The sequence below is a fragment of the Phyllobates terribilis genome, unplaced genomic scaffold (assembly GCF_046119375.1).
Source record: "Phyllobates terribilis strain yellow unplaced genomic scaffold, ASM4611937v1 Scaffold_1536__1_contigs__length_263636, whole genome shotgun sequence".
Taxonomy (NCBI): Eukaryota; Metazoa; Chordata; class Amphibia; order Anura; family Dendrobatidae; genus Phyllobates; species Phyllobates terribilis.
In genome coordinates, this window is record NW_027364296.1 from 8974 (window position 1) to 28431 (window position 19458).

The following is a 19458-nucleotide window of genomic DNA, read 5'->3' on the forward strand; positions in this document are numbered from 1 at the left end:
TGGAATGAAAAAGATGAAACGGCAGAATCTCTGGATTTTTTTTTGTTCACTTTGCCTCACCAAGAAAAGTAATAAAAAGAGATCAGAAAATACTTATAAAAACTACAGCTCTAACTGCAAAAAAAAGCCCAGATACAGCAAATCTACTGGAAAAAAAAGAGATTAAAAAAATTGTAAAAGTGACGATTATCCCACATGCACTTTGTCACCCAAGGATCTGCATAAACTGCAGCCGGCCCATCTCAGCACCACTTCTTCTCTTTGTTCTTTTTTCTTATGGCATTCTGTGCCTTTTTAAAAGGGTTTTTTCATCATTTTTTTAAAGTAATTTTTTCCAAAGCATTTCAAATTGTGTATGACCCTGTGCAGGATATAATAGACATTTTAGCACACTAGGAATATTCTTTTAGTGCCACTAGATGGCACTCTAATCCTGCGTCCAGTAGTGACGCTCCTGTTGGTGCTGCTTTCTATGAAAATACATGTATGTTTGGTGCCCAGGAGAGTGCAGAGCGAAAAGGGGATTCTGTTATTAAAGCAAATAAAATGTCAATATTGTGTTATGGAAAGTTCTGAAAATTAAAATACAATTTTGTGTTTTTATTGCCATTCAATACAAATCTGTTGTGGCCGCACGATGGTTCTCAGCTTGTTACAGTGCGATTAGTAGAGCTCTCTGATGTGGTATTTAGGCTCTGGGAAGTTATCAACAAATATGTTGCTGGATCCAAATTAGTTTTAGATCCAAAATTCAGTGTTGACTAATCTCACAGCATTTCTGACTTAAATGAATGTAACTTGATGAAATACTATTTTGCTGCATGCAGCCACCACCAGGGGGAGCTGTTGACATGTGATTATGTACAGCTAATATTGGACCCAACCGCAGCAGTAGAAGTCTGTCTCCAGTGAGCGCCCTCTAGTGCCAGCTGTATATAGCTGTAGTGAACACATGCAGTGCTGGGTCCCAGAGCCGTTGCTACCTTCTTTTATGGTAGATTTGTACCTGATATTCAATGTAGAATTTGAATCTGCACTAATTGTGATGTTATATTACTCTCATTGTTTCCTAGATATGCTGAGCAAGTAGGTTATCTAATCGCTGGGATGAATGACGTACAGGAAGCACAAATAAGAGACACTGTGCATTTACTGAAGCAGCCAGTGGAGCCTCTGCCTGGCTTTAAGCCTGCGAAACCCATGGTGTTTGCAGGTGAGTTGAACCCTAATACAAATTAAATGGTCGCTGTACTTGATCTTATTCGATAGATAATGTGCAAAATCCCTTTATGAAGTTCAATTAAGTTGGAGTTACTTTTCAGGGGTTAGATAACATAAGTGTCGGCCGCTAGGGTCTCCCTTCTGTCCAAGTGTAATTTGTCTCTAGCAGCAGAAACCCCCCTATATGGATTACCGGAAGTGGGGCTTGGCCTTTGTCTCTCTGCTCCTCCCTGTCAAACTGTATATGCAGGCATAACAGAGATGCAGCCTTTCAGTTAATTGTAGGCATCTCATTAAGCAATGGCAGAAGCAATGCATGCTGAGTAATGAGAGAAAGGATGTCCCAGGACCTATAGTGCTGACAGAATGCTGATAATGAGGAATCGTCCACTCCAAAAGAGTGGATGGCTAGTTACAGAGCATGTGTATTGGTACTGTTCCAGGACCTACTGTTTTATCTACAGTCCATTTAGAATCAAAACTCTGTTCTACATAATATTGTACATGGAACAAAGTATTATGCCAATGTAACGGCAACACACATCGAAGTCAAAATCTAAGCAGAATTACACCTATAGCCCCCTCAGACTATGCAAAACACCAATTGAGCTTGAAGAACTTCAGCTCAAGTGCTCAAAAACTGTGTAACGGGGTCATAAAGCTATTGTACAGTATACAGTATATATTTTATTAGCGTAGTATTAAACCCTGTATTACAAGAGCACTTAGTTCAAGATTCAGCCTCCAGATGGAGTGACATCAGAGATTAGACACATCTGCAAGAGCGTCCTCAACAATGAATGTATAGTCAATCACATGGACTATACGTGTAATCTATTAGTACAACAGTATAATGAGTGTTGTGTAGAGATGAGCGAACCCGAACTGTAAAGTTTGGGATTCATACCGGACACCTAGTGTCCAATGCTGAACTCCGAACACTCACAAGTTCATTTTAAGAAAGAGAGACCCCTAGCTCTTACTACGACCATTTTACAGCAGCAAAGTTTGTGTCTCCATTGACTTCTATGGGGTTCGGGTTCAAGTTCTGGTACCCGAACCGAACTTTGGACTAAAGTTTGGTTGAAAACGAAAATCCACGGGGTTTGCTCATCCCTAGTGTAGTGTGAATTCTACATATTTTGTGCCTGAGTGCCAGTATTGAGGAGAGCCTTACCCATTATGTGCCTGCCACTCTCCTAAACACGCGTTTCACTTTTATAGCTTCTTCAGAGGGACACAGAGTATACCAAACACTGCCCCCCAGGCACCAGATGTAACCCACAGTATCAATTCCTTTAAGGCTAAAGTTACAGCTATAGAATAGATTGACCTTGACAATTCAAGTGCTTTCTCGTGGGAAGTATGTGCACCTCCCGATCATTTCAGTGGAGAGCGACCATTCCCAGCCACCTCTATTGAGAATCCATGACAGGCACAGGCGCTGTACCCTCGCCTATCACACTTTAGTAATGCTTCTAATTCCTTGTAACGGCCAGGAACGCCTCCACGATTGGATTAGGAACGGTGATCACAGAGTAGATAAATGCCAGAGAACATTTATTCTGCAGCCGCATTTTTCATCCCATTAGACTCAGCCTATTTTACAGAAGCCGAGATAATTGAGGAGAGATGTAAGGAAGGAACCTCACGATACACCAGGACTAGTCAGCTCAGAGCCGTGACGTGTGGGCAAGGTTTTTGCTACATTGTCGGGAATTTAGGGAGTGCTGCAGCAAGGGGGTTGGTAATGACACGCCACCGTGATACATAATGCATGGACTGTCTCCTCTCATTTGTTCTTTGAAGCTTGTTTTCCTCGTGAGTGATGCTCGGCGCATGAAAAAAGCCCAAACAATTAACATCAAATGGGTTTTCTGCGATTTGTAATAAATATAGCAGAGAGATGGGAATCTAGGAATGATTACATATGGAATAAAAAAATAAAAGACCTTCTCAATCTCTGCCCTTTGAAAATTGCGGCTCTCACGGTCCCTGCTCACTTCCTGCAGTGACCACATCCAGTATATCATTCATATGGACACTTAACCCCTTTCTGACCCAGGGCATATTAGTACGTATCTGTGCCCTGGGCCTTATGGGCCTGATACGTATTAATACTCCCTGGCGATTTCGCCCGCACACAAGCGGTGCGGGCGAGATTGCCGCCGGGGGTCAGCTGATTGTTACAGCTGACACCCTGTGCTATGTTATCCCAAAAAGGTCAAAAAGATTATTACCTCCAATCAAAATTTATCAACACAAAAACCTCAGGCTATAAACCCACGGTTATAAGGAAGCAAAAAGAGAAAAGACTCGTAAAATAAATAATTTATTTCAATATTTTTTAAAAATACTAGTAGAAGTTAAAAAACAGGAACCTTCAAAACAGCCCACAACAAACATACATCCCTCTTGGCTATTACAAAAAATTCAATCAACACCCTATTTAAAATAATAGTATATTACATCTGTAACTAATATTGCACATGCCTTTTTAGTAAAGTGCTATAGTTGCTGAACAAAGTGTGTATACACATTTAAGGAAGCCTTCAATAATTAAAGTGCCAATGTGCACATATACACATTTAGTAAGCAGAAAAAGTGCAAAAAAGTGTACATATAAGTAGAATTCAAGGCAGTGCAGACAAATACAATAATATATATACTCTATGCAGCCTATTCACTCAAGTAGTGAAGTTAAACCTGTAAGGCGGATGCATTAGAGTAGAGACTTTTTTTTTTTTTTTCCAAGGGTTACTTACATAATGTTTGCAAAAGAAAGAAATAGCCTGGGGGGATATGCCGTTGTAAACCCCGACGACGCCCTTTCGCCTTCAGCTGACACCCTGTGCTATGTGCAGGGAGTAGTCCCGCACCGCTCCCGGCACATTAACCCCCGAAATGCTGTGATCAAAATCGATCGAAGCATTCCGGTGACAAGAGGAGGTAAGCGCTATACTTGCCTTCTCTGCTGGCGTCCAGGGGCGTCTGAGTCCAGTGCCGGATGTTGCCATGGTGACCCGACGTCATCATGACAACATCCGGGTCACCAGGAGGCAGGAAGTTGCTTTGGTCATGCGCAGTGCACGACCAAAGTAACTTCTCCCTGTGCAGCGCTGACAGGCTGCATGGTATAGGGAGCTGCTGCTCTCTATGCCATGCAGGCGATCAGGCTACAAAAAGTGAAAGTCCCATAGTGGGACAATGTGAAACAATAAAAATGTCAGAAAGTAAAAAAAAAAAATTGTAAAAATATTTTTTTAAAAAATGAAAAAAATAATAAAATAAAAATAAAAATATATTGTACCCATAAATAAATAATCTTATGGGAAAAAAAAATAAACCAATAAAAGTACACATATTTGGTATTGCCGCGTCCGGAACGACCTGAGCTGTCCTGCTAGTTAACCCCTTTAGTGAACATGGTAAAAAAACCCAAAAAAACGAAACATAAAGCGATGTTTTATCATCATACCGCCAAACAAAAAATGGAATCAAAAAGACGAATGTAAATAAAAATTGTACCACTGAAAACGTCATCTTGTCCCGCAAAAAACAAGCTGCCATACAGCTCCAACAACCGAAAAATAAAAAAGTTATAGCTCTCAGAATAAAGCTATGCAAAAACAATTATTTTTTTCTATAAAATAGCTTTTATTGTGTAAAAGCGCCAAAATCTAAAAAAAATATATAAATGCAGTACCGCTGTAAATGTACTGACCCGAAGAATAAAGCTGCCTTATCAATTTTACCAGATGCAGAACGACATTAAAAACAAAAAACAAAAAATAATTCCTGAATTGTTGGTTTTTATTTATTCTGCCTTCTAAAAATCGGAATAGAAAGCGATCAAAAAATGTCACATGCCCGAAAATGGTACCAATAAAAACGTCAACTTGTCCCACAAAAAACAAGCCATCACATGACTCTGTCAGCCGAAATATGGAAAAATTATAGCTCTCAAAATATGGCGATGCAAAAACTAGTCTTTGCAAAAAAATGCGTCTTTTATTGTGTGACAGCTGTCAATCATAAGAACCCGATATGAATCTTGCATCGCTGTAATCGCACCGACCCAAAGAATAAAGACGTCTAATCACTTATACTGCACGAGGAACGGCGTAAAAAATAAACTTTAGGGTTAGGGTTGTGCTAGGGTTAGGGTTGTGCTAGGGTTAGGGTTGTGCTAGGGTTTGGGTTGGGGTTGGGATTTTTTCAGAAATAAAGAAAAAAAAATGATGACGATATGGCGACTAGTGAGTGCAAGTGCTCGCTACTTGAGTTTGCATCGGGTGCTTGCTTATGCACCGAGTATGGCGGGTGCGCGAGTGTCATGCTTGAGTCTCCGCCCCAAATGTTTTGCAGCTGTTATACAGCTAAAAAAACCTCGCGGGGATTGCCCGAGCATGATGCACGAGCTATCCCCGCATGTTTTTTTTTTGGGTGTCTAATAACCGTGAAACATGCGGGGCAGGGACTCGAGCATGTCACTTGAGCACCCGCGATACTTGGTGCATACCCGAGTACCTGATGAAAACTCAAGTAGCAAGCACTTGCACTCAAGACTTATGACAACTTATTCAATATGATGACCTAATGTTATCAAATTCTGTGTCGTACTTCTGGGTTCAAAATGTTCACTATACCCCTTGATAAAATCCTGGAGGGGTATAGTTTCCAAAAGGGAGTCACTGGGGAAAGGGAGGGGGTGGTTTCCACTATTTAGGCACATCAGGGACTCCACAAACGCAAATTTTACAAATCAAAAAGTCAAATGGCGCTCCTTCCCCTCTGAGCCCTGCCGTGCACCCAAACAGTGGTTTTCCCCCACATATTGGGTATCAGCTTACTCAGGAGAAATTGCACAACAAATTGCATGGTGCAATTTCTCCTGTTACCCTTATGAAAATGCAAAATTGGGGGATGAAAAACATTTTTGTTGGAAAAATGTGAAAATTTTATTTTTACTGCTCAATGTTATAAACTTCTGTAAAGCACCTGAGGGTTCAGGGTGCTCATCACACATCTAGATAAGTTCCCTAAGGGGTCTAGTTTCCAAAATGGGATCACTTGTGGGGGGTTTCCACTGTTTAGGCACATCAGGGGCTCTGCAAACGTAACATGGTGTCCGCTAATTATTCAAGCAAATTTTACATTCAAAAAGTCAAATGGCGCTCCTTCCCTTCCGAACCCTGCCGTGCGCCCAAACAGTGTTTTTTCCTCAGATATGGGGTATCTGCGTGCTCATGGGAAATTGCACAACAAATTTTGGGGTCCATTTTTTCCTGTTACCCCTGCAAAAATAAAAAAATTTGGGTCTAAGGCTGTGTGCCCACAATGCGTTTTTTAAGCGTTTCCGCAGCGGCAAAAATGCTGCAGAAACACATAAAAAACGCATGGTAGAAGGCCTGCCATGTTCCCCAATGATAATCCGCATGTGCTGTGCACATGCTGCGGACATTTCCGCTGCGGATTATCATTGCGGAAAAAAACGCAGCACTACCAATTATTTTGTGGAAGTGCTGCGTTTTCGCCGCCATTGACTTGCATTAGAACGCATGCATTCCGCTTCACTAGATAAGGACATGCGGAATGCATGCGTTCTAATGTGCGGATGGTACCCAGGTCTAGAGGAGAGGTGACTCTCCTCCGGACCCGGGTATCATAGAAACTGTAAAAAAAAGAATAAAATAAAAAATAAAGATTATATTTACTTTCTGACGGCCCCAGCTGCACTCCTCCTCTCATGCCGACAGATCGCGGTACACTGAAGGACCTGCGCTGACGTCATAGTCATGTGACGGGTCACGCGACGCTGATGTCGACAGGTCCTTCAGTGTACCGCTGCCGGCAGCCAGGATGAGCGCAGCAAGACACCGGGGGCCATCAGAGGGTAAGTATAGATTTATTTTTTATTTTTTACCATTCTTTCGGTCACAGTATATAAATCCATGCCGTTTGCGTGGGTTTATATACTGTGACCAAGATGACAAGCACTTTCCAAGTGATGCTAAAATCGCTTGGAAAGCGCTTGTCAACCCGCATACGGAAATGCAAGTGAAGAACGCTTTACTTCCGCATGTCCCTGGCAGGAAAACGCAAGTGCAATCCGCATGCGTTTTTTTCTGCCAGGGAGATGCAGAAACGCTCAGGAAAAATCCTGAGCATTTCTGCATCGTGGGCGCATAGCCAAAGTAACATTTTTGTGAAAAAAAGTTAAATATTGATTTTTTTCTTCCAATTTCCAAAAATTCCTGTGAAGCACCTGAAGGGTTAATAAACTTCTTGAATGTGGTTTTGATGACCCTGAGGGGTGCAGTTTTTAAAATGGTGTCACTTTTGGGTCTTTTCTGTCATAAAGGCCCCTCAAGGTCACGTCAAATGTGATGTGGTCTCTAAAAAAAATGGTTTTGTAAATTTTGTTGTTAAAATGAGAAATCACTGGTCAACTTTTAACCCTTATATCTCCCTACTAAAAAAAAAATTTTGTTTCAAAATTGTGCTGATGTAAAGTAGACATGTGAGAAATGTTATTTATTAACTATTTTGTGTAACATATCTCTCTGATTTAAGTGCATAAAAATTAAAATTTGGAAAATTGCAAAATTTTCAAAATTTTCACCAAATTTCCGATTTTTTCACAAATAAACGCAAGTGATATCGAAGAAATTTTACCACTATCATGAAGTACAATATGTCACGAGAAAACAATCTCAGAATCAGCGGGATCCGTTGAAGCGTTCCAGAGAAATTACCTCATAAAGTGACAGTGGTCAGAATTGTAAAAATTGGCCTGGTCATTAACGTGCAAACCACCCTCGGGGGTAAAGTGGTTAAAGTGTATCCATCGTTTTAATTTTTATTTCATAAATCAATAGTTTACATGAAAATAAGAAACTTTGTAATATATCTTATCAAATAAATTTGCTTCTATATTTGCTAAAATTGATCAGTCATCATCAAGTCTCAATTCTGAGGATTTAAATTTGTATTCAGTGAAGACAGACTTTCCCATTACTGAGATAGGAGATGGCAGCTGCTTCTGATAAGGGGGAAAAGCTGTCTCAAGCTCCTCCCTCTTCCTGCCCACATAGAATTGTATCAGTAGCAGCTGCCATCTCCTATCTCAGTAATGGGAAAGTGTCTTCACTGAATACAGATTTTACCTCAGAGTTTCATAATGAATGATACATTTTGGCAGAGAATGAAGAAAATTACAATGTTGTTTAATTTCATGTGTACTATTGATTCATGAAATAACAATTAAAACGAGGGTTACTCTTTAAGATAATCGGGAGCCTTAAAGGTCATGTGCTGGAGATGTCGGCTTCACTGCTGAAGCCAGTACCTTAGTCACATGAATGATGTACGGAAAGTCTGCAGGAAGTAAGCGGAGACCAGTGCGGACTACCGGAGCAATAGTGATGGAGCCATGGGGGGAACAAAGAGGAGAGAATAGGGATTTTGAATTGAACACCTTTCCTGCTGTTTCCTGACTTTTTGGAAAACCATTTTAAGCTATGTGCACACGGCGTCTCTTAGATTTCGGCACCGCCACATAGATTTCCCAGACAAAAACGCTTCAGGAAGACCGCGACGGTCGTTTTCCTGAGGTGTCTTTTCCAGCGGCTTTGCAGCTTTTTCACTTTATACTGGTAACTATAGAGAGCAGGCGGCTTCCTAGCGAAAGACGCTCAAAGAATGAACCTGTTCCTTATTTTAACCACTTCAGTTTCCGAATCCTAAAGTGGTTAAAAGACATAAGACAGAAGATGTGCACAGCAATGTTGCTTTGACATTGCTGTGCATTATGTTCATATTATGGGGTGCTTTATCTGGCAGATTCTAGGCTGAAAAAGACGCCATGTGCACACACCCTTGGGGTAAGTTCACACACAGTATTTTGATGTGGATTTTTTTATGTGCATTTATTGAGTGGCCATACCCACTCCCAGTTGAGTTCTGACCACTTTTCAAAAACTTGGCAAAGTGGTCCTAGACGGGCGAAAAAACACACAAAATTTTAAGCAATTTTACACTAGAAAACAAACGTAAACTGCTGGATGAATCGGCCCCTTCTTTTTCTGAAGCAGTCAAAAAACTCAGTGTGAACATCCCCTAAATGTGGTTTTTGGAGCAGAATCCACTTCAGAATATTGTGGGAACATACCCTACTGGTTTCTTTTAGCTTTCTGTTCCAGGAGTGTTTCCAGTTGACCAATCCGAATACAGCAATTTGAAGAGTGCGCTGGAAAAGCTGACCTTGGACGATTCAAGTGGGTCTGTTAGTTGGGACAGCAGTGCAGCTCTGGGTGCTGGCTGGAGGTGCGTCTACTACTGCCATTATCTGACTTATTTTATATCACTATATATTTTATTTCAGTCATTTCCTATACTTATGATGAAAATATACCATGCGGGCATTAATGTGTCCTACAGTGATCATAAGAGCACAGTTATCACCTACTGGCCGATTAATTGAGCATTAGATAGACATTTCAATAACTTTAATTTCTGAAAAGGGGTCATTTGTGAAAGGTAATTATTGATTTAGTGTGTAAGGCTGAAAAAAACCATCTTCAGCTCAGAAAATTCTTCTGTAACAATGATCAGGAGGAAAGCAAAAAAACGTTACAAGGTAAAGGCCAATTTTTGGCAGAACAAACCACTGGCTCAACAATTCATCTTGGTAATGTGTTAACCACTTGTATATTATACTCACGAATGGTATCTAGTCCCCTAGTGAATTCAGCATTGTATCACGCAGAGAGTTGCACAGTCTCACGCTCTTACAGTAAAGAATCCTGGTCTTGGCCCTTTTGTTATAGATACGGTACTGAATATATTACACTAGGTCACTCCTTAGCATTTCTTTTTAACTAATAATTTAATAATAATTAATAATTTTAACTAATAATTAATTGTATTACTCTTTCCTTGTATTGCAGTCCACCTATTCCATCTTTACTTTAATTTCCCACCTTGTACTTGCTAGACTTCGGCTTTGTCTTTCTTGCACACTGGTGGCCAAATCTGTGCACCATGTTCCATATGGAGTCTGACTAGTGAAAATGTATTTTTCATTGTTAAATCACATTTGTCACTTCTCGGCCCAAACCTCCAGCTTATCCAGATATGTTTGTGACATATTATCCTGCAATTCCATAGGTAGGATTGTCATCAGTACAGTATTGTGTAGATCTGAATCCTCATATCCTCATCAATACACATGTACATGTACACATGAGCCTGCTGGACTTCCCATAGAGAAGTCAGAAATGGTTTATTATCACCTCTGCCTTCCTGATTGTTTCCTAAACAAGTGCTATAGTTTAGGAAGCTATGACGGTGATCATGTGAGTACCGGTTGCTGGCAGCATGCGTTGCTTGGTTAGCCCCAGATTGACTCAGCAGTTTGCAGGAAGTTGAATTTTGTCATGTTTTATTACTGAATTCCCCTGTAACTGGGCCTGGCATATAAGCCCCAGTTACAGGGGAATTCAGTAATGACAAAATGAAGACAAAAGTTATTTGGATGACTGAACCAGAGACATTTTTAGAGATCTTAAAATCCCATGTACGAAAAAGAAAAATTATGCCTGGTGATGATCAGAAATGATCTGGTCTTGAACTGGTTTGTAGTCCATTCTACGACCTGCCTTGTGTATAGTAGGCAGTGCAAATAGCCTGGTGTTTCTCTGTTATGATGGACACCGCGTTACTGGTATTTTCCAGACCAATTTCTATTAGAGTGGTGGATCCCTATCGAGCACTAAGTAGTTTCCCATTTTATTAACACTTTTGGTATATTTGCCTCTCTATATAAATTATAACTAACGTTCATGTCCTGCACAGGTTGGGCTTCCTGGGGCTTTTACACATGGAGGTGTTTAACCAGAGACTGGAACAGGAATACAATGCATCTGTCATAATGACGTCCCCTACAGTCCCATACAAGGCTGTGCTGTCCTCTCCAAAGCTGATTAAGGTACTTTCTGTCTATGGCTTCCATGATGCAGTAATGCCTTATACATGGATCTGGTGGATCATAGGCTGCAAAACGTAACCACTCTGCGCTGTATTGTGGGCCACTCTGATTTGTTGTGCCATACGCCAAAACTAACTATCAGGGTGTTTCATTACTTCTGGGGGAAACAAAATCAGTAAAATTGGACTTTGATGTTGAGATGTTGACATTTTTTGTTCAGTATTTGCAGTTAAAGTGGTTTTCTGCTACTGTAACATTAATGACCTAATCCCAGCACTGGTTATCAATGTCAGATCGGTGGAAGTCCCAACAACTGGCATCACCAACAATCTGCTGTGTGCAGCGGTGGCCAGATGGATCCACACCGCTCCAGCACGCTGGTCACTAGTCACTGCCGGGTTCTGCAGATCGGCTCCAATTGTATGATCCCATCTAATTTTCCACATTATTCCTTTAGGAATATGGAGAATCGGAGATTACTATTGTAAATCCATCTGAATTTCCTGACAAATCTGTAGTAAAGGAATATCTTGAAGCTATGATTTTGGGTACAATTATTTCACCAGATGACTATCTTGGAAAGATCATGTCACTGTGTCAGGTCAGTGACCATTGGATCACAAAGATTTGAGGTGATATTATTGGGAAATTATATCATAAACATTAATTTTGCAAACACATTATATGTGTTATCTTAAACTCTCCATATGTTAAAGGGGTTGTCCAAGACTTAGATATTGATGACTTAACCTTTGGATGGGTGGAGGTCCGCAGCAGCTCCCCCGGCAGCTGGGTGTGCACAGTATACGGAGGTGGAACACCTAAGCTCTGTACATTGTGTAGAGACCGTTATCAGGTTCTGCAGCTCTGCTCTTATTTACTTCAATGGGAGCTGAGCTGTAGTACCTGAGAATGTCCACTACGTGGTGTCCTGACTCCATACACTGTTCACTTTTGGGTGCCATGTGAGCTGCAAACAATGGATCAGTGGGGTGCCGAGTGTAAGAAGCCCCCTGATCTATCAAAGTCCTAGATAACCCCGTATTATACAAGGACGGCAGATTATAGGAAATGTCACCCTATTTTGGAGTAGATGTAGCAAAACTAATGTAGGAGCCAAGTGGAGCAGAGACACGTAGCAGGCAATTTGGTTTCTGACACCCTCCATTATATCAGGTTTCCACTCCCTTTTAATGTAGCGGTCAGTGGCGTACCGCCAATGGCGGCAGACCACGCGACTGCTATGGGGCCCGTGAGCCGGGGGGGCCCCATAGCAGTCCAGGGGTGGACATACCACCGCCAGTGCAGCTGCACCGGGTCCCCACCATGCAGCTGCACCAAGGGGCCCGCAAGGTCCTGCTGCTCCCTGCACGTGGCAGTCAGTGAGCGATCCTTGCAGCTCCGCTGCTGTCAGGAGGAGAATAGCAGCGGAGCTGGAGGGTTCATCCTCTGCTTCCTCCCTGACCCAGGTGCATGCAGCTTGATGACGTCATCATGCAGCGCACCTAGGTCAGGAAGAAAGCTGCCGGCAACCAGGAGGATGCTGGAGGGGAGCGAGCTGAAGTAAGTTGTTTTTTTTTTCGTTTTTTTTTACTGAAATGCTGGGGAGGGGAGGTGGGGGAGAGCAATGATGGGATGGTGGGGCTGGGGAGAGCAATAATGGGGCTGATGGGGCTGGGGAGAGGAATGATGGGGCTGGGAAGAGCAATAATGGGGCTGATGGGACTGGGGAGAGGAATGATGGGGCTGGGGAGAGAAATATTGGGGCTGGGGAGAGGGCTGATGGGGCTGGGGAGAGCAATAATGGGGCTGATGGGGCTGGGGAGAGGAATGATGGGGCTGGGGAGAGGAATAATGGGACTGATGGGGCTGGGAAGAGCAATAATGGGACTGGGGAGAGGAATAATGGGGTTGATGGGGCTGGGGAGAGGAATAATGGTATGGTGGGGCTAGGGAGAGCAATGATGGGGCTGGGGAGAGGAATGATGGGGTTGGGGAGAGCAATGATGGGGATGGTAGGGCTGGGGAGAGCAATTATGGGATGGTGGGGCTGGGGTGAGCAATAATGGGGCTGATGGGGCTGGGGAGAGGAATAATGGAGTTGTTGGGGCTGGGGAGAGGAATGATGGGATGATGAGGCTGGGGAGAGCAATGATGGGGCTGGGGAGAGCAATGATGGGGCTGGGGAGAACAATGATGGGGCTGGGGAGAGCAATAATGGGCCTGGGGAGAGCAATAATGGGGCTGGGGAGAGGAATGATGGGGCTGGGGAGAGGAATGATGGGGCTGGGGAGAGCAATAAGGGGGCTGATGGGGCCAGGGAGAGGAATGATGGGGCTGATAGGTTTGAGAAGAGGAATGATGGGGCCGGGAAGAGCAATAATGGCGCTGATGGGGCTGGGAAGAGGAATAATGGGATGGTGGGGCTGGGGACAGCAATATTGGGGCTGATGGGGCTGGAGAGAGCAATGATAGGGCTGGGGAGAGCAATGATGGGGCTGATGGGGCTGGGGAGAGGAATAATGGCGTTGATGGGGCTGGGGAGAGGAATGATGGGATGATGGAGCTGGGGAGAGCAATAATGGGGCTGATGGGGCTGGGGAGAGGAATAATGGGGCTGGGGAGAGCAATAATAGGGCTGATGTGGCCGGGGAGAGGAATGATGGGGCTGATATGGCCGGGAAGAGGAATGATGGGGCGGATGGGGTTGGGGAGAGCAATAAAGGGGCTGATGGGGCTGGGGAGAGCAATAATGGGGCTGATGGGGCTGGGAAGAGCAATAATGGGGCTGATGGGGCTGGGGAGAGCAATGATGGGGCTGATGGGGCTTGGGAGAGCAATGATGGGACTGGGGAGAAGAATTATGGGGCTGATGGGTCTGGGAAGAGCAATAATGGGGCTGATGGGGCTAGGAAGAGGAATGATGGGGCTGGGAAGACCAATAATGAGGCTGATGGGGCTGGGGAGAGCAATGATGGGGCTGGGGAGAGGAATGATGGGGCTGGGGAGAGGAATGATGGGGCTGGGAAGAGCAATAATGGGGCTGATAGGGCTGGGGAGAGCAATGATGGGGATGGTGTGGAAGGGGAGAGCAATGACGGGGGTTCTGGGAGAGAGCAATGACGGGGGTGCTGGGAGAGAGCAATGATGGGGTGGTGGGAGAGAGCAATGATGGGGGTGCTGGGAGAGAGCAATGATGGGGGTGGTGGGAGAGAGCAATGATGGGGGTGCTGGGAGAAAGCAATGATGGGCGTGCTGGGAGAGAGCAATGATGGGGTGGGGAGAGAGCAATGATGGGGGCCTGGGAGAGAGCAATGATGGGGGGCTGGGAGAGAGCAATGATGTGGGTGCTGGGACAGAGTAATGATGGGGGTGCTGAGAGGAAATGATGGGGGTGCTGGGAGAGAGCAATGATGGGGGTGCTGGGAGAGAGCAACGATGAGGGTGCTGGGACAGAGCAACGATGGGGGTGCTGGGACAGAGCAATGATGGGGTGCTGGGAGAGAGCAATGTCAGGGGTGCTGGGAGAGAGCAATGATGGGGGTTCTGGGACAGAGCAATGATGGGGGTGCTGGGAGAGAGCAACGATGAGGGTGCTGGGACAGAGCAATGACGCGGGTGCTGGGACAGAGCAATGACAGGGGTGCTGGGAGAGAGTAATGATGGGGGTGCTGCGAGAGAGCAATGATGGAGGTGGTGGGAGAGAGCAATGATGGGGGTGCTGGGAGAGAGCAATTATGGGGGTTTCACTTTGCTTGTACTGTGAAGCCTTGTATGTTTTCTGTGTGCACATAGCCTTACAGTTAATTGGGGAGAGTCACAGAGACTGAAAAATTTATATTATTGGCTGGTGAAGATTATAGTTAATGGGGGGCACAGTGCTGCTTATCACTTAATATTTTGATTACTAAGTGGCTAATAGTATATTAATGGGGGGGGTACATATCTGTATTCAGGGGCGCAGAGCAGGGGAGACACATGTATGCATACAATATGTGACCTTGTTATTTTCTAGGCTGGAGATCATCGTGACAAGATGAGTCGTGGCTGGGGGATGTCGACATGAAGGTCTGACCAGATGGAGAAGAAGCAGCAGAAACCGACTCTGATCAGATGAGACGTCAGCGGTAAGTGCCTGGATGTAAATATTATTCTGTATCTGCACTGTGTGACTTGGAGTGATAATGTTCTCTGTAAAATCCCTTAGGCTGCATTCTCACATTTGTGTGAAATGCCTGTGTGCTGCCAGATTTTTTATCGGCTGGTCCACGGACTCGTACAGTTTTATAGATCCATTCACACATCCATGAAAATCATGGATCTGAGAATGAGATCTGTGAGGGTCAGAGAATGTCCTGTTCTGATCCGATTTTGAGGATTAGAATAGGACATGCTCAATGCGTCGGTAAAACAGGGCAGCACACCGACACTGCACACTGATACAGGAATGTAGTCTTATTATGTATAGCACAGTCCCTTAGTATATAGTGTATTCACTTATTATGTATAGCGCCATCCTTAGTTATATAGTTTCCTCTTTTATTATGTATAACACCCTCCCTTATTATGTACCATCCTCTCTAGCGGCTCACAGTTGGGGGATAATACTGTGTTGGGTTCAGCATAATTTACCCTGGGAGTTGAGGTGGGGTACAGTAGGGTCATTATACTGTGCATGTGGAGGAATTCACCATGGGGGTTTCATACTGTGTTTGGGGGGCCCTTTTATTGGCACCACACTTTATGGGGCAATGAAAGAGAGATCTAGGACTTCAGCTGGAGGAAAATCACTATGTAAAGGATGGAAAGTTGTGAGATCTGATCTTTGGTGACCCCGACAATTATTTAAATTTTTTTTTTGGGGGGGGGGGCCCAATTAGAGCTTCTGCTATGGGGCCCCATGATTCCTATGTACCCCCTTGGTAGTGGTAATGTATGTAGAAATAACGAAGACCGGATATACTAATTATAAGTCATTGGGACCCACAAGGATTCATTTTGTTTCATTTAGAAGACTGATCTCTTGGTTTATGGCTCCATGAGGAATGGCAGTCGTGATGCCAATGTGAACTACGTTCCAATAAAGCCAATTGCTTGTTTCCGCAGACCCGGTGAGCAGAGCAGAAGAGCTTTCTTTACATAGACGAACACCAGATCATGATGAAATATTTGTTCCCATTGAAGGAAGTTGTGGTTGATTTTTATGACAACTTAAAATCCTTATCTTCAGGATATGCAAGGCGAGACCTACAAAACCATGCAAAGCCTTCACCCCTTCCGCCCGGCCTTTGCTGTTCCCAAAACAAGATATATCTATATAGTCGAAAGATGGTACGATTGTTCTACATTTTCTTCTTACTCAACTCCAACTCCAAGAGACTGACAGTCTATTTGGTCAAGTTTGAGGCACATTATCACAAAAAGATCAGAATGCCCCATAAGGTAATCTCCTAGGGCCTCCTCTAGTGGTCTCGGACTCTTCGAGGAATAAGGGGCTTATGAGGTTTACCTTCTCCAGCAGCAATAAATGAGAGTACATAAAACCGTACACCATAGCAGGGTGTACATAATCGGGAAAGGAGAGCAAGAAACCAAATCCGTTCCAAGGTCTCAATCTTGACAGCGTTTAGCAACCTAAACCTTGTGAATCTCAGTGGTGCTAGGCCAGGAGTATCGAGCCAAGAAGCCCATAGGTCTTCACGTTTTTGCAGAGAGCCTGGAAGCTTTTGTTGATACGGAGATCACATGCACTGTGTTCATCATAAAATATTAAACTTTACAATTTACAAGATATAAAAGGAAATTGTATTTTCTACCAGCTTTACATAACTCAATAGAACAGGAGATTGTTAAAAAACAAAGCAAAACACCTTGTAATATATCTGATCAGAGAAATCTGCTTACTTATCCACTCCCCCTACCTCCTGAACTTGTCATAAAAAAAAAAATAACTCAAATCTAACTTGCTGAGAGAAGACGGACAGCAGGCTCACTGTGGTGTCGTGACGCTGCCCGTTATACTCTATGGAGAGTGGAAGGAGGAGTGAGACACAGACTGAGGAAAATGAGGACTGAGCTTCCTCTTAAGTGTTTTACCTTACATAAGAGCTGGATGCACAGCTACACAGCTCCGTACTGCTGTATAATGTTCTTCTGTCAACTTCCCCATTGCCCTGTATTTTATAAGCCCTTGAGGGCGGGGTCCTCTTCTCTGTACCAGTCTACTTGTTATATGTATATAACCCTGTTCACAAGTCCAGCACCCACAAATTAATGGTGCTTTAAAAAGAAATAATAATAATGTCCTCCATGCCTTTGCTTTGTCATCTATGTGCTAACTAGTGTTGAGCCACCCCCGTAGTGTTCGAGTTCGGTTCGGTTCGTCGAACACCCGTATGTTCGACGAACTGTTCATCGAACTGTTCGACGAACACCTTCGAACACCGTTAAAACCAATGGCAGGCAAACAAAAACACATAGCAACACATAGAAAACACATAGAAAACACTTCAAAGGTGTCCAAAAGCTGACAAACTGTTCAGAAGACACAACTAACACATGGAAAAGTGACAAGTACATATAGTCATGCGAAAAGAAAAGAGGTGGAGGAGTAAAAGGAGGGGAGACACAGATATAGGCATGTCATGCCCTTCTAAAACCAAAAAAGTGCGAAGCCGACATGGCCAGTCCGTTCCTGCCTGTGCGACCTCCGTGTCGCCGTGTTTGTGCCAGAGCTGCGTTGGACCCTGACGGCCAGCCCCCCTCTCCCAATACTGGTGCCTGTCCGCTGGTGGGTTGAGCGAGCCCCCCTGCGGTGGAGGCAGGTCTAAGCTTTTTCATTTAAATTGTCTCTCTAATTTGAATGAGTACACTTTAAATCCTTTTACAAGGATCTATTGGAGGGCAAGTCTGATGCCAGCAGCTGCTGGAATTCCAGCTCCAATAGCGTCCACTAAAGCTTCTGCAGTTAAAAAGCTTTTATAAGGATCGAGCTTGGCGGTCCACCGCAAGGCATCCTACCGTCAGTCTCAGCCCCTGTGCCTTGGGGTGCCTCCCGATGCTCTTCACTGAGTATCCTGGGGGCCCGAAGCATTTCCTTTGAAAAAATTAAGTGTCCAAACTACAGGTAGTGTAGCTTGCTTAACAGCTGGGATAATCCGCTGACTAGCAGACACTGCTACTAGGCACAAAGTATTTCCTGGGCTAGATGCAGTTAAAAATTTGTAATTAGATACTCTCGTTGGATGCTGAGAAAGCATTCCATAGAGTCTTCTGGCACGCCATATATTATTCTCTTAAAAAGCTTGGGGTAGGGGTCTAGGGGACCTTTTTATAGCCAAAATCACAGCCCTGTATCGCAATACATCACCTAGGCTGAAGATAAATGGAACTGTAGCACCCCGAGGGCTCGGTTGCTACAGAGGTATTGCACCTCACCCAGAGGTGTGATATCTCACTCTCAGGTAAGGATGGAGTGTGGATCAGGACCCCGACACCTGCATGCATTACACCACATTGCCGTGGGGCAGGGCGACCAATATGCCCCTGAGATGGGCACGACAGTCCCTGTCCCTGGCTGGAGTGGGGGGAGGGAACACCGAGGAAGGGGAACCCTGTAGTGCAGGAGCAGGGAGTAAGCAGTTCCTGGGTGCATTGAGAAGGGAGTATAAAAGGTGGGCACCATCTTAGTTCAGTGCAGAGAAGTCTGAGCAGAAGTGACAGGGAGCAGGGGCTCTGCATGAGCTCTGCTCCGGAGGCTGGCCTAGTAACAGAGGCCCAGGCCTGGAAGAGGGAGAAGGAAGGAAGAGGAGCGGAGAAAGCTCCAGGAACGAGGAACGAGGGGATCCCAGGGGTGCGGACTGGCGAGTCGCCACCGCACGCCCGAATCCACCTGCGTGGAGGGGTCAGGCCAAAGGGGGTGACCGGTCCCAGAAAGTAGTGGAGGCGGGAAACGACCCTCAGCTAGAAACTGGAGGCTGTGACATTTTATGTGGCGCAACCCCTCGCTACACCCGCTAGGAAGGCACCACATAGGGTCAGGGAAACTGGCGCCAATTTTACCAAGAGGAAGCCCAAGGCAGCCGGACAGAAGCGTGGTCACTGGTGGGGTAAGAAAGGCCAGAGAAAGCACACACAAAGGGGGTCCTGTGAAGCGCTCCAAAGTTATCTGGGAGTTGGCCGAGCCCCTCACTTGGTGAGCACAGTACGACGTGGGCAGCCGTTACCTGCAGATGTGGTCTGGATAA

The 19458-nt window shown here is 44.6% G+C and overlaps 1 pseudogene; it reads left to right on the forward strand.

Moving 5' to 3' along the window:
• The first annotated feature begins 1092 nt into the window (after window positions 1-1092).
• The window catches only part of LOC141244296 (translation factor GUF1, mitochondrial-like), a 48721-nt pseudogene continuing 30355 nt past the window's right edge, over window positions 1093-19458 (forward strand).